This window comes from Ixodes scapularis, unplaced genomic scaffold (assembly GCF_016920785.2).
Source record: "Ixodes scapularis isolate PalLabHiFi unplaced genomic scaffold, ASM1692078v2 PGA_scaffold1__304_contigs__length_218370807, whole genome shotgun sequence".
In the NCBI taxonomy this organism is placed as follows: domain Eukaryota; kingdom Metazoa; phylum Arthropoda; class Arachnida; order Ixodida; family Ixodidae; genus Ixodes; species Ixodes scapularis.
The window spans coordinates 131,488,174-131,501,486 of record NW_024609846.1 but is presented as its reverse complement, the minus strand read 5'-3'; the positions used below and the strand labels follow the sequence as shown (position 1 = coordinate 131,501,486).

General features: G+C 43.9%; 2 non-coding genes across 2 annotated transcripts; both read right to left on the bottom strand.

The window, feature by feature from the left end:
* Nucleotides 1–4,756: 4,756 nt before the first annotated feature.
* Nucleotides 4,757–4,838, bottom strand: Trnas-cga. Its single transcript has one exon. It is a non-coding gene; the product is annotated as a tRNA-Ser (tRNA).
* A 3,701-nt stretch (nucleotides 4,839–8,539) lies between these two features.
* On the bottom strand, nucleotides 8,540–8,621 carry Trnas-uga. The gene has a single exon. It is a non-coding gene; the product is annotated as a tRNA-Ser (tRNA).
* Between the last annotated feature and the right edge of the window lie 4,692 nt (nucleotides 8,622–13,313).

The window sequence follows — 13,313 nt, the reverse complement described above, 5'->3', positions numbered from 1 at the left end:
GGAAAAATAAAATTCCTCTAGTCAATCAATAAAATGGGTGCGCCGCACTAGTCACAAATGACGCCGAGGTGACTTGCCGGTGCGTTTTCTAACTGCAAGTGGCATTTAAAATAAGGATGGGAGAAAAAGAGTGTACACTTTGTCAGTTTTTACATGCTTTAAATGATAACTTCTAAACAATATGGGGTTACGAAATAAGCAGAAAAGGAAACTCCAGAAGTTGAAAATAGTGCCAAAAACGACTGCGCTTGTATAAACTGCACCGTTGCGTTCAATAAAACTTAGCTGCGAGTCAGCGCTCTGTATGTGTCTGCCTTCATCCAGTCTGTCGTGTTTTGCGCTGTTTTCATTTTCTAAAGTATGTCGTACCAACTCGCCGAGTTCTCAACTTTAGGAAAACTCCACACGCATAGTAACACGAATACGATAGCTCAAATAATGTTGAAGCACAGTCTCCTGCTCTTATTTTATATTTCTTTTTGAAAACTTGAACCGAACGGCTCTTTTTGTGTGTTTTGTTCAGACTACACCGGCTTTTCGGGAACGGTTGTTAATTTGTTACATAATTTCAAAAATTACGTTCGGCGGCAAGTATCTGTTAGAAAAAAAGAAAAAAAAAAGAAGGGAGTGGAGGTTTTAAAATTTCTCGCGCAGACGAATGAAGGGGGCACTCATTTTTGAGACCGTCTATTTATGGCGATAAGTCAATCTACGGGCTCTAAACATCCTAAAACTCTAAATTAGACTCGTGGGCTGCCGATTTTCGTATTAAAAATATATTCAAAGATCGTGACACGCTCATCTTTCACCACGGGGGGCGCGATCAGACTGCGTTTTCGTCCCGTACACCCAAATTAACTTCTGGTTAAAATATAATGCACATGCAACGCGCCTAAAAAGAGCAGCTGTATTAAAGTTCGCGATCTCCACGCGATTAGCTATTTACATTGGTCAAATTTTATGGAAGTAAGGAGGACACAAAAATGCCCCCCCTCCCCCCCGACAAAAAGACAAAAAAAAAATAATGCCCTGTATTTTTATTGCTGTGACTTTACTAGGACTTCTTGCCATCAAGAACTGGTCACTTTTATTGACTAATGCCCCACAATATCCTATTAAAAACGAGCTTCTACAAAAAGAGCTTGAGCGCTCCTTTAAAATCTCCCTTAAAGTCATATGGTATGTCCGTGTCATCACGATTTTTATTTGCTTGTTTTTCTTCTCATTGTTTTTGTCACATTCCAAGTCAAGACGACTTGGAATGTGACACTGGACTTGGACTGTTTATAACAAACTTAAATTATATTTTACGCAAACTAACTAGGTAATAGAAAAACCCACCTCTTTATATCGGTCCCAATATGTCTTCTTCCTTCATCCTAAGTCCTTACTGTCCTTAAAAATGTATAATGAACAAAGCAGACTCACAATTATTGAAATGGTTCAAATATTGAAATATTTTTTCATTTTTTAGCTCGAGCCAAATTGGTAGCCTGACAATTTTATGAATATCTAAATCAAGCGATGGTCTTTATTCTTTACTGTGTCAACTTAGGCAGTTATATTGCCCCAGTTTCTTGGAGTCGTTTTATATTCTCAAGAGAATTTGAGGTGTGCGAACAGGGTGCGAACAGAGTGCGAACAGAGTGCGGATCATGGTTCGGGAAACTATTTCAAGTAAAATTACGTATATTTGCAAACACTGCAGTGAGCGGTTAATCCCCTCGACATTTTTTTATGTTTTGTATTTATCTACCCAGCCATTAAGGCTGCTGCTTCTCAAGGAAATAGTCTCCAAATTTCTTGGAAACGATCTTCTGCCTTCATGTCGCTGCGGATGATTGCGTACAACCACCCTTTCCCACGAAAGTGAGCAGCAGGAAACGTAATCGCTATAAGTTAAAAAAAAAAAGAAACTTTATTTAACGATTTCGAAAAGCTAAATCACCTGACGCGAACACAGGAATACGTCAATTTCAGATGATAGTTGGGTCGGAGAAATTTTCGCGTTTAGCACAGATGTATGTAACATTGAGGTCTTCACGTTTTGTGTGCTACCAGTCTACTATTTAAAAACAACAATCTTTGCGCACGCGAACCGTGGGCACTGCAATGCGCAGTAACTCGCTTTTCGAAGGGGGAAGTGTCTGCACATGCTCTCTGCCAGACTTGTACGTAATCCGTTACAAGTAACGGAATTACTTGTAATCCCTCACATTTATCAGTGATTTAGTAACGGAATAATGACATATTTCCTAGAGTAATTTTAAAGTAATTCCCTTACATTTGTTACGTAACGGATTCCTTTTACACTTTTTTTTTCAGAACCGGACCCCCCCCCCCCCCTTTCCCCCCAATCTCAAAAGAAGGGGTTGTTTTTATTTTGGTAAAGTCGAACGCGGTGACACTGTCACGCGAATTGACCAGCGCAAAGGGAGGCCTGGCACTCCTCAGTTCCGCAAAACCCTTTTTTGCCACACCAAGCCCCTCAATCTATTTTTTTAGACACTAACAAAACTGTCAAAAAATCCAAATAAGCACTTCTTCTTCAAAAAAAAAACAAAACAAAACAAAAAAGGGGTGGGTGGGGGAAGTTATATTTGTTTGTTTATTTTTTAGCTCCTTTGCTTTTTCTTTAGTATCGAAGACGGGGGAGAAGAGGACACCAAGTGACTGTGTGCCTCTTCGAGAAGCTCAGGGCGGCAAGTGCGCAGACAACATTTAACAAAGTCCTTCTCGGTTACAGTAGGGTGCCTTCATGTGCGCTCCGCATAGCAAAGCGCACATGAAAGCTCCCTAGGTTATAGTGACTAGGACCATTTTCATAATGTCACAACACGAGACAACGCTCCGTCCACCCTAAAATCTACTAAGAGATATGTGATATTATGCGAAGGTGTTATTGGCATAAGCATCCGCGTTCGTTGCTGCACACTTATCATCGTTTCTTAGAAAACAGAATGTATTTTTAGCTGCTTCTTTCACCTTATTTGACCCTGTTTTAAAAGCTACTTACTTTTTGTAGTCCAACTTCTAGGCTTGACCCACTTTATTTGTGAATTCCAGCTAAGTTATCACATCTCAGTCACCCTTTTTGTGAGTCAGCATTTTGCGAGCCCTTCAAAAATGGTAATAGTCCTTCTTTTTCCTTCCTGTTTTTACCCCAGCAGGACGCATCCTATCTCAAGAAAATATTTTTAAAAGTAAAATATGATGGTGGCTGATATAGACTTGATATTCTGGGCTTGAAGGGAGAGTGAAATTCGTGAGTGGGGCGCCATAGCGCGGCTTAGTACTCTGCCCTTCGCTGCCCGTGGTCCAACGGACGTCTATCTGGAGAACACCGGAGTAAACTGCAGTCGGTTCGTGCTCCGTTCGTTTTTGAACGACACCAAGAAGGTTCACACGACAAGCGTGCGTTTACATTTCCTTGTTTTAACCAACGTTCTAAATAATTGTTGTTTTAAACGTCTATTTTTTTCGATTACTTATATTTACATATAGAAACTTTTCTGGTATGCTACTTATTCACCATCGTCTCAATCGAGGCTCGACCTGGTCAGAATTAAAGAAAAAAGAATATCGAGCCAAACCTTATTTATTATTTAATTATCACCTTAATGTTACAACTAAGCTTTGCTATTGTCTGGCAATATATGCCGCTATAGTAAGATGGACATAAATCAATTCTTTTTCTAGTTTTGGTTAGATGTATGATGACTTTTACAGCTTCGCGATTTCGACAATGAACAATTTTAGTAGATCGGACCGATGACTTCGATAACGATACCCGATACTCCGCCGCCGCTTTTGCGCATTCATTATATCGTTATCGGGGGCATCGGAGGTATCGCGAGGATCTACTAAAACTCGAATATCAGGCAATGTCATCCAGCGACGCAGCAGAGGCTGGTTGCACTATCTCTCCACGGGGCGCGGTGCCGCCGGGGCTGAGATGCGCTCCGATAGCAAACCGAAACTTAAAAACCCGTCGATTTTGTGCGGTTTTTCAGAAAGCCGTAAAATGCTTCGCGTGCCATCTATCGTTCTGCAATTTCTTCATTTAGTGTTTTTCGATGATGCTGAGCAATTTCCTAATTTAAACCAGGCCCTTAAACACAATATTAAAAAAGTTAATTACGCAAAAATAATTAACAACTTAATTATCCCGGACTTTAATCATTTTCCTAAATGGGCCCCTGGCCCATGACCAAAACGCCACAAGCCTTTTTCGTTGCGATGAGTAGTTTTTGCAGGAGCGATTTGGCCTGCGTTCTCTGCAACACCGTTTTTTTGGCTTTCGGCGGGTTCCTGAAAAACTTCAATTCTTTGAATCATTACATTAAGTACGGTTCATTCATCTGCACATATTCGTTTATATATATATATATATATATATATATATATAGTAAATTAGAGCGCAGCTTTTGAGGAAGAGGAGTGGAGGATACGGAAGGGGAGGGTATGCCCCCTTTTAGAGGGAAATGTTTACTAAATTTCCCTCTAAGTTTAGGTTCTATAGGAGGGTTTGAACTGTACGAAAAGCAATAATGAAACAACGATCTAGCTACCGGAATGAACAGCGCTGGGGGCCGGACTCGGATTTCTCAAAATGGCAGCTAAGTAGGTTCACGACTACATTACTTTCCACAGTCTTTCGTAGTGGCCTGCAGCTCCTGGGCAGTGCTCTTGCGGTATCAGTTGGATGATCACAGCCGTAAATCCAGATACAAAACGGGGAGAAAAAAAATTACTTCGCAGCCGGCAGGATTCGAACCTGCGCGGGAATTTCCCAATGGATTTCGAGTCCATCGCCTTAACCACTCGGCCACGACTGCTTGCTTTCTTCTTGCGAGGCGCTTTTTTACATATGCAGTATTGTACTTGGCTAGGGACTAACATACCGAAGATTGATCGCGACTAATTTTAGGTAAAAAACGGCTCCTTATTGTTCCCACTCTTCATCGTTTATAGGTTCTGAACAATAATCGAGCCGTTCCCGACTTCTTGCTGGTGAACCTGACCGACGATGCATCTTGTTGGCTAATCTTCTTTTCGGGAAACGATGCCCGTGTGGACGCGACCGAAAAGGTGGCGCGCCTAGGCAGTGCGCGCTCCTCGCTTCTGGAGTGAGATCTACCAAGGCCTGTCAAGCACCTGAAGGAGAAACGCTGATGCTGCCAATGGCCGCTCGACATCGCTATGACGCCCGACTTTCGAGGACCAGAGAGAGCTCTTGGACTTACAGAAAAAAGAGTTGTGGCGCAGGCTAGCTAGCGAACGTTCACACTTGAAGAAACCCCGAGACAAGGAAAAAGGAAGGGACAAACACAACGAAATCTCTGAGACTTCGTTGTGCTTGCCCCTTCCTTCTCGCTCGTGTCGTTTTTTTTCTTCTTCATGTATGAGGTTTTGGAAGAGCCTGATGCTTGACCTATTTTGTATCTGAGTCAAAGTGGCCAAAGCCGAGGTCAGAAAACCAACATTGCGGCGAGCGACAGGCGGAGAAGTGTGTACGGCCGACCCGGACAGTACGGGCTGGTGCAGTTGGTGGCGTGGTGCAGATTTCTCTAGTCGCGACAAGTGCAAGCACTGCAGATAAACATGACTGGGTATAACTAAGGTGTGTACTTTCCGGTGTTTATCAATAAGAAGAATCGGCGGATGTTTTTCTGTTTTTATTTATTCTTGAAACACGGGTGTATTTCGGCTGGACGATTTGTGACGAGGCTAAAAACGGTAATTACCGGAGGAAAAAGAATTAGGCTCTGGAAACCCAGTCAGCATGAACGATGGGTGTGCCAAATGTTGAAGGTGTCGATTTTTTAAGCCGCATCACTAACTTCCGTCTCAGAATCGGCACAAAGACGCACAGCTTCATCTTGTTTCTTAGTTGCAACTTTTGTCATCGAAACTAAAGAGAATACACGGAGAATACGCGTTTTGCTGTGGGATTTTCAGAGAACCTTCTGCGGACAAAAGGTCACCGGACATGTTCGTAAACCCGGACAAAAGCTCACAGGGATAAAATTGTTTGCTTTTCTACATAAGCTCAAATAACATGACAAAATAAGCAGGACATTCTATGAAAAAGTATGCATGACTCGCGCAAGGAATGTTTCTTATTTAAGGAAAGGATGTGTATTGCTCAAATTCTTAAAGGCCAGTATTGCCTCCCTCTACCTCCAGCAGTTTCGACATGTCTCTGTCAAGCTGATAGTCCACAGAGAGCTCTCTCAGGTGGTTCTGAAGACGCATCGTTGCTGTCCGAAAACTCTTCTCCGGGAGCTCACCTTGGCGTGCTTGCAACAAAGCTGCAGTGACCAATGTTTTATTCTGTTGAAAACGTTCGATCAACCTCCAGAGACTTGGATGGTCCTGTCCCACAAGCTTCGGGAAACCGTTGTCCTGCCATTCACACGACTTATTGTCCCTTTCTTCGTCTTTTAGCGTGGCCCCATTTAGCCCATAGTTAAGCTCAGTCCATCCTACACCGAGTAAACTTTCGTTCGACTTAACAAAAAAAAAAAAAAAGTGAGCTTCTGTCCGGATCCGCCAGAAATAAGTGAGCTCTTGTCCGGCTCCGCCAAAAAATAGGTGAGCTTTTGTCCGGTTACGAAAACCTGCACCTGTCAGCTCGCCTGTCCAAAAAAGTGGAACAGTTCTAGCGAACTCAAGACAGGGTGACATCAAACCGAACCCGCAGCCCCGGAAGCCGTTGGAAACTAAACAGATAACAATAAACGCATCTCCGTTTCTCAGGCGAAGAGACTCATTCTAAAAGGTCAGTGGCCCTAAACCACACTAATGTTAGCAGTGTCTTCAAAGAACCACAGCCACCTCTGAATAGACACTGGATGGATGCAGCATCTGTGAGACAACACGTTTGGCGAACCTCTACGGGGGAAGAGTTTCGCAGAAAATAACCGTCGCTAGAAAACATTCAACGACCGGTGATTTTCGGTTTTCATCAAGGCGAAAATATTCGACCACCGGTGTTTCTCGGTTTTCACCGATTTTGTGTTTTCGTCACCGGCGAATGTTTATCGGTGCTTTGCACCAATATACACCGATAAAAGTGCACAGCCTGTGTGCAACTGATCTTGTAGCGGTTCAGAAATGTCCGAAATACTTCGAGATCATCCGCTTGTTCTTGGACGGTCGCGGTGTTTTCCCCGGTTTGGCAGGCCTAGTAAACCGAGTGAGCTGAATCCGTCGAATTTGACCGAGTTGTGTTAAGGACTGCCTCTTCACACTGTGCATACCTCATATCCTTTTGATGCGAAACGCTTGATATTTCCGTTACAGCTGCCCGGGAATATTCAACTTCTAAATCTTGCATCAGCGTTCTTCCAAAAACATACCCCTCCCCCCCCCCCCCCCCCCAAAAAAAAAAAAAAAAAAAAAAAAAAGAGTTTTACAAATGCACGCGTAAACGTTTCATTGTACACAATCTGCGGTTCATTGACCACAGTTCTTTAATGTCTCGGGAATCAAGCCCTTTTCTTCACTGGCATAGTTTTTGAACAAAAACTAAATAGTAATGTTCTGACCTTTAATAATATCGGCACTTCATTCAAAAAATGACGTCGTTATACTATGTTTGTCATTTGTATGGTCGTCTGGTTCCATATATATATTTTGTGAAATATTTACTTATATTTTTGCAGATTTTGAGAAAGGAAGTACACATGGTTGCTGAAAGACCTTCCTTCTGGCAATTAACTGGAACACAAAAAAATGTGACCCAAGCCAATAGCAGCATCTTTGATTGGTCGAAATAAATGCGATCTTCGCATTGGTTTAAAACACAACCTCCAAATAAATGTATCGAAAACACTATATGAAATAAATTAACCGTTACCCTTGAACAGTGCATGACCCGAAGAAGTTACGTAAATTTTGACAATAATTTCATCTCATACAGCAATCTAGTCAAATTTCAAATGGTATCTCATGTTCCCCATACGAGCACTTAATTTAGCGTTCCTTGCGACATTGACTTGATGTTGTCCATAGAGCTCATCGGTAGTGCCTAAAAGCTGTGGCCTCCTCGTTGACCACGTGATGTTCAAGGTCTCAGGGTTTAAACATCATGATTAATACGCACTAGCTCGCCTGCATGTTGAGCATTTTGTTTTTTCACCATATACTGTTGCTTATGGTTTCTCTGCATGCAGAGCTGTGAGATGGAGCTTCCTTGATGCACTGAGCCTTGAATTTGAACGAGTTTTGAGAGTGTTTCGTTAGCTATAATTTTGTCGAAATATCGGTGTAACGTTTTCTAAATGTCCTTTTTTCTTTGTGGCAATGTGGACATGTTTTTAAGAAAGAAGAAAGGATTGTGACACCGAGGCAAATTGTTGATTCATGCAGCAGCTGTTTGACAAGTTCGTCGGCACATCTCTGGGTTCCACCGTGTTTGGTTCGTCGCGGTACTGATAACGCACGGGATTACGACTCAACTTGTCGCTGGTTGGCATATATCTATAATTGTATAAAATAAGAAAATCCGGAAGGAGAGAAAAAAAAAGTACTTCGCAGCCGGCAGGATTCGAACCTGCGCGGGAAGATCCCAATGGATTTCAAGTCCATCGCCTTAACCACTCGGCCACGACTGCGCACGCTCAATTCGCTCGCCAGCTGATGATGCGCGGAGATGCGGCAGCGGACAGGTGCACAACAAATGCACTAACTCTGGGTCGCGTTGCTGTGACGCGTTATTCACAGATGGAGACACTCGCGCGTTACCCGTATCGTTGAGGAGCGCGCTGGTGAAATGATAGCGGATGAACGTTCGCGCGTGTTTGCGAAAGGAGACAGGACTCGGGTTGCGTCTCCGAGCGAAGCTCTCTTCGTTCTTAAAAAAAAAGAAAAAAAAATTTTTTTTAGAACGTTTTGTGTTACAGTGGTTATTCGTTCCGAGGCACGTGTGGATATATATTATTGTATTTATTCAATACTATATACGCCAATTCGATATTGTCGAGAACGATTTAAGATTAAAGGGGGGGGGGGGTGCAATGATTTTAAGATTGAAAGGATTTGCATCTCGTCATTTTTACGTTGTTTATCGCGTTCCGGAGGATAAAAAAAAACATCTCATTCATTAAAAAAAAATTTACCATATCTCCACGTGGTGAATGATGTTGATTGGGGCGAAGCTCGGGTGGTACTGATGATACTGATTTTGGTCATAGGTAGTGCTGATGGTGCCGTTTTCATTCATGTCAGTAGGAGGATGTGTGGTTTTCTTCTTTTTCTTTTTTTAAGAAGACAGATGGGATGGCAACTCAGAACCCCCTACTCTTTTTTTTCTTCTTCTTTTTCTTGATACTGATTTTGGTCATAGGTAGTGCTGATGGTGCCGTTTTCATTCATGTCAGTAGAAGAATGTGTGGTTTTCTTATTTTTGTTTTTGTTAGAAGACAGATGGCATTACAACTCAGAACCCCCTACTCTTTTTTCTTCTTTTTTTATTTTTATTTTTTGCTCTCGCTGCTGAACTCACGAGCAGGAGCTCGTGAGCTCCTGCTCGTGAGCTCACGAGCAGGGGCACGCCGGACGGCCATACGGACATGGCTAGTTCCTAAGGAGCTTCGCCCTTAAAATGTCGCGATTCCGCTGCATAATCGCAAAGCAAAAGTCGAGCTTTTTCCCCACCTGCAGCCACGAGCGGCAGCCGAAGAAACTACGGCGAAAAGCTCACGTGACCTCGCTCGGCTCCAAGCTGCAGCATAGCGCCCGCTAATATCAGCAGAGAGGGGGAAAGGAAGCTTCCTCCGAGAGAGAGGACAGGAAGATACACGGCCCCAGTCTGTGCTACAGCCATCGCCACCACCTCACCGCGTCGCTAGGAACTGAAGTTTCTGCATCAAACGGAGTTCCGAAAGGCCAGAATACATTTCCATGCCTGCTGGCTGGCAGCAGTCGTTTGCGGGCAAGGTTCGGGGCGCGCGCCGCAGTCCGTCTGTCCGGGCGACAGACACGTGAAGAGAAAGACCCGCAAGACCGAGACTGGGCACAATGGCGGCTATTGTGCCTTGCGTCAGCCGTGGGCGGCCGCGGCTGACCACCAGACGCACCTGGACGCCGCGGCGGAGCTCTCCGGCGATAATGCTCCCCGCGGGATTAGCCAAAACGCCCGTGCATCACGCAGCAGTGTGGCCAGGGTGGTGACCGAAGAAAAACGGGCCTCTTTAAAATATCCTCGCTCTCGATTCAGACTGGGAAAGGGAAGGGAGAAAGGACGGGAACTAGATCTTGTTAGCTATTCGTCTACGTCGAACTTTATCTCGCTTCTCTGAGAGTGCTGTTATAAGTTTTGTTTGTTTGTTTTGTTGGTGCGGAACGTTCAAGGCACGGGTGGTAGCCCATTCCACGCTCGGACCCTAGGGGGAGAAGGAGACCTGTTGTCCGGTCCGCTGAACGCCGCGGTGCATGCAATTGGAGAACCTCGTATGGGATGTTCATACTTCTTTTTTTTTTTTTTTATTCCTTCTATTTCAAGGGGCAATGGCAAGAGAGGAACACTCTAGGAAAAATATTTCGCGCCCGTATTAGAATGGAAGCAAAAATACAATATAAAAATATTGGGGTAGGGGGTGGGGTGGAAAGAAATGTTCGAAGGAAGACAGGGGAATGTCAGACTACCGTTTGGAGGATATTTCTTTTGCTGATTTTTGGGAACCCATTGCACCGCTTTATTTTGTTTTGTTTCGTTAAAATGTGTCAATTTCTCAACTTCTGACGGCACGTGTATTTAATAATGTGAGGATTTAGTTTAATTTCACTGTCATCACCAAACATCTCCCTCATCAGTTTGCGATCATCATCATCGCTTTGGTCGAGCGTACGGAAGCGCTCCACTCTCTCACGTTGGCGCCTGGAGAACGGCGGTAAAAAATAAATTTCTCTCTCTGTGCAGTCTCTTTCGTCCGATATTTTTCACACAGTGGAGGAGGTACGGAATAGACAGTGAGAGCCGGCAAATAGCGTCTGCGTCCAGGTGCTTGTAACCGCGGACTTGTGAAGAGTAGTAAAATATTATTCCCGCAGCCAGTGTGCCCATCGGCCGAGTTCACCAGACAGGATTTGGAGAGCAAACCTACAGCATATATGGTATCTCATAGCAAATAATGTGGAAAAAAAAAGCGAACATTTTTCGTAGCTCAAGGATCCAGAAGACCTACCTTATTACGCCGCAACAAAGTGCAACGCCCACGTCCTTACTTTCAATAGGCGTAAAGCGATAGCTACCACAGTTCCACATTTTCTGGCCAGTTGCTACTTCAAAAGCAGTGTCGGAGGCGTTAACGAAAAAAAAAAATTAAATACGTTACTCGTTGTTAAAAGGAACGCGTTACCGATCGACCTACGTTAGCTCAAAATAAAAGGAACGCGAAAATAACGATTACGTTACTACGTTACTAAATGAAGTAACGCGTTGCCGGTAACGCCGTTACTTGTAACGTGTTATCTCCAACACTGTTCAAAAGTTACCAACTTTCATATCTACCGATCAATACAGTGATTCGGGAGTTGTCGGAATCTTGCGCAAAAAAAAACGGTTTTTGGTTCACATGATTATGATTGTCCGTTGACGATGCTCAGATAAGCAGCCAAATCCATCGTTACAAAGCGGCGAATCCCCTTGGAGAAATGATAAACTATAGCTCGTTGAGCTCGTGTCAGACATGTTGGAAACACGTTGCTCCGGTACGAAGAAAATGAAAGTTGATAATATTACGCTGGTTTTTATCATCTACAAAGCGATCACTCACGGTTGTTTACAACCAAGTTCAATCGTGTAACGGCCATACTTAATTATAAAACTGCAAGCTGGTCCCTGGTACGATACTTCTTTCAATTAACATCGAATTCTTATATACATTAAATGTAAAATTTGGATGCGTGTATCTTAAATACAATTTATAAAGAAATAACTTTAATCGAAGTATTTCATGCTACAGGAACCTATGTACAGACGCCCCCATGTTTTCCGTATTAAATGCGTTCGTTCACACAAACCGGACAAAGAATGCGAAAAGGAAATCTTTAAAGGCTGAGAGAGCAGCGTCTCATTGTAAAATTTCACGGTCGCCCCAGATCCCGCACCCAGATACCACGACTGTGCCCAAACCTTCCTCTGGCCAAGATTTTAACGATAAATGCTTTAAATCGAACCGATCTTATCGGCAAGCACTGAAATCCGAGTTTGAGATGTCAACATCGCCGAGCGAGCCTCTTCTATTCCCCACGGTCTTTCCAGCGTGCATACGAGGAGTTTCTTTCATGGCTCACCGTCTACGTAAAGAAAAGGAAAGGTCACGCACCCCCATGGACCCCGATGGTTTGGCTGAATTATACGGATCTCTTAATCTCTTCTGACCGTGGCTAATTTAGTGTCAACCGGTTCGAACTCCTTGTGCACTTGGAAGTGCTCTGACATTGGGTTGAAAAGGAAAGGGCTCTCTTTCCCTGGGTCGCGAAAGGTTTTGAGTTTATTGTTGCGCTTGTAGGAGGGGATGCGGAGTATCTATAAGATTCCTCGATGGTTATCGGAGCTTTCTTCGGTGACTTTCGTTTGCCGTATCAGTTTCCGCGTCCTGTGCGGCACAGCGCCTTCGTGGTGGGCGGCGAGCGAAGGGAGATGGATGTGCGGGAGCTGGTGTCCGTATCCATGCATGCGTGTAGCCACAGGATTGCTCTCTATTGTGCGCGTGCGCGGTACATGTCGCTCGTGATTGTCGCGCTTGTTTGGGCAGTTTATATCTGTCCGTGTGGCTTACAACAGAGTCAATTTATTACGTGCGTGTATAGGGCAATTCCTGCTGTGCACGCTTTTAGACCATAGAGAGACAAACTGAAAGAGGAGAGGAGAGCGCGAGGGCTCTCCTCCTTTCTCTCAGTTTTTATCCATATTAGCCCAAATAAGATAGAGTGGCGCCTTCTGACGGCTCCTCGTCGTGACGCAGTAGCCAGGATCGCGTGACCGCTTCTGCGCTTCGTTGGTTGGTAGCATGCAGGTTGACGTGTATTGTTCACAATTCATGTTTGGAGATCTGTGTCGTGTTTGTCTTCCTTGTCCCCACTCTCCAGGGTTAAAAATGTCTATATTTAACCAGCTCGCCTGCACCCTTACTTTAATTTCATGTTTAATTAGCTAACGTAAACGAGAATTTAGCGTTGCCTTTGACCTATTTATTTCTTCGAAATTCTTGTCGAAATATTTGTTTCTTTGTACTTCTCAAGCACCGGGACAGCAGTGGCGTCACGGCCTACAGAACTGGAACAAGTGACCCAGGTGACAG